The sequence below is a fragment of the Alosa alosa genome, chromosome 4 (assembly GCF_017589495.1).
Source record: "Alosa alosa isolate M-15738 ecotype Scorff River chromosome 4, AALO_Geno_1.1, whole genome shotgun sequence".
NCBI lineage: Eukaryota > Metazoa > Chordata > Actinopteri > Clupeiformes > Clupeidae > Alosa > Alosa alosa.
Window position 1 is genome coordinate 35069361 of NC_063192.1, and position 2500 is coordinate 35071860.

Below are 2500 nucleotides of genomic sequence, written 5' to 3' on the forward strand. Positions count from 1 at the left end.
AACTAACATGCCACATGGAAACGAAGCACCCCTGTCAAAGTCAACCCTGTCGAGTACTTTGAAAGGTGACATCAAGAGTTGAAGACTTCACAAATGCCAAACATTCGCATGTTCTTAACAAGTAGGTCTACAGGCACTTTGTGTCTTACCATGTAGCTCACTGTATCCGTTGGCTTGAACACTAAACATATATATGGGTCGCGACTTTGTGATGGGAAATTGTGGGTAGCTAGACAAGTTAGGAACCACTGCTCTAGATGTCAAATGCACTAAATTTCCTTTCAGTGTAATCTGCTGAAAGAAACAGCTAGAAACCAGCTTATGCTGGTAGCTGGTTTTAGCTGGTCTTCTTGCAGCTCTTGCTGGTCTTTGCTGGTGTAACGTTATGTCATGTGGAACGTTAGTAAACCTCACTCCCCAACGCTTCAAGAGCAGTGCTGGCATGAAAGCTAGCAGCCCGGGCTTTTAGCTCCATTGTCAGCATGCTCGACTCCCAATCGCGGGTTCGAGTCCGGGCGTGTGCAGGGCTTAACCGCGCAGGTTCAACACAACTCTACGGTAACATCCGTGCCTAACAACCAGTCCGCCATAGAGCTTAATAGACAAAATAAGTTACAACACTAACACTGCTGACAAATGAACACTGTTGAAAAACAGATACAAGCAAGAAGGACTCATTTCACTTAATTTGTAATTGGTGATGTTCACCAGATGATGACCTTGTTTGATGGAACAGTAACAGGAAGCCAGCCACTATTGTGAAGACTTACTGTCTTGTGCTAGGTTACTGTAGAATGTTGTGATATCATTATCATATTATTAATGTTTATGTGGTCCTTTAGGCTACCTCAGCAATTACTTAAGCACTTTTACAGCGCCACCATTGAAAATAATATTACTGGAAATATAACAGCTTGGTATGGTAACAGCACTCAGCAAGACCGTAAAGGCCTAAAGAGAGTAGTGAGATCAGCTGAACGTACCACCAGGAGCACACTGCCCAATCTAGAGGACATGTACATCAGGAGTGTACAGTCCAGAGTAAAGAAAATCACCAGAGATCCCAGTCACCCCTAACAACTGCCTCTTCTCTGCCCTGCGCTCTGGGAAACGTTAGCGCTGCCCTGCGCTCTGGGAATGTGTGGTGATTTTATTTGATCATATACATTTGTCTGTATGCTGATTTGATTGACCAGAAAATTGATGTAATACTGTTTGTACAATATCATGCAACATTTGCTGAAGATTATGAGACTAAGTCATAAGACTGGACTGTCTGAAAGTCATAAGATTGAAATGTCAAGGCAGGTAAAAAGAGGAAGTAAAATTAGGTGACAGTGCTTCACAGAGCCAAAACGAATACAGGCCCTACCTAGCAACAAGTAATTACACAATAGAACCTGGAAGAAGTGCATTCTGCTGATTTTATTTGATCATAAATACATGTGTGTGTATACTGATTGATTTACCAGAAGATTGATGTAATACTGTTTGTGCAATGTGTGGTGATTTTATTTGATCATATACATGTGTATGTATGCTGATTTGATTTACCAGAAAATTGATGTAATACTGTCTGTGCAATGTGTGGTGATTTTATTTGATCATATACATGTGTGTGTATGCTGATTTGATTTACCAGAAAATTGATTTAATACTGTTTGTCATGCAACATTTGCTGGAAAAATTATGAGACTAAGTCATAAGATTGAAATGTCAAGGCAGGTAAAAAGAGGAAGTAAAATTAGGTGACAGTGCTTCACAGAGCCAAAATGAATACAGGCCCTACCTAGCAACAAGTAATTACACATAGAATCTGGCCAATACATATTTTTAATGTCTAAATGAGGAGGAGTTTCCACCAATATCCCAAGTTCGAGAAACGTTCTGATTGGCTAAAAAGGGGCCTGGGTTCTTAGGAGAAAGAGACATCTCCCAGGCCCCTAGAAGCATAAAATGCAGAGTGTGGGCACATTCAGATCAGATCTCATCGGGGAAGCAGCTGTTACCCATCGCTCTCTTGCCTGACGGTCCAGTCCTGACGCTGTTAGAATTGTATCTTCACTGGAAGACGGCAAATAAAGAATCAACAGTCTTCAGCATCTCTCGTCTTGGTGTTCTCAGCATCTCTCGTCTTGGTGTTCTCATCTTGGTGTTCTCAGCATCTCTCGTCTTGGTGTTCTCGTCTTGGTGTTCTCAGCATCTCTCGTCTTGGTGTTTTCGTCTTGGTGTTCTCGTCTTGGTGTTCTCCTTCGGGTCCTTTGACATCAGAGTGCTTATTGAGATTGGAGGTTCGAGAAAGTGGTTAATTTTCCACGACAGATCATTAGCGCTGCCCAGCGCTCTGGGAAACGTTAGCGCTGCCCTGCGCTCTGGGAAACGTCAGCGCTGCCTGAGGTTCAACACAGAGAGAATGCGGAAAAGTGTTTATCCCCAAGTTATCCGGATACTGAATGACGACTTTAGCAGGAGCACAAGCATGTTGGAAACACCTCATGCA

At 42.6% G+C, this 2500-nt stretch overlaps 1 protein-coding gene across 1 annotated transcript in view; it reads right to left on the reverse strand.

Annotated features, from left to right (window-relative positions):
• The window catches only part of cep104 (centrosomal protein 104), a 78454-nt gene that overhangs the window by 14265 nt on the left and 61689 nt on the right, over positions 1-2500 (reverse strand). The gene's annotated exons all lie outside the window — the stretch shown is intronic.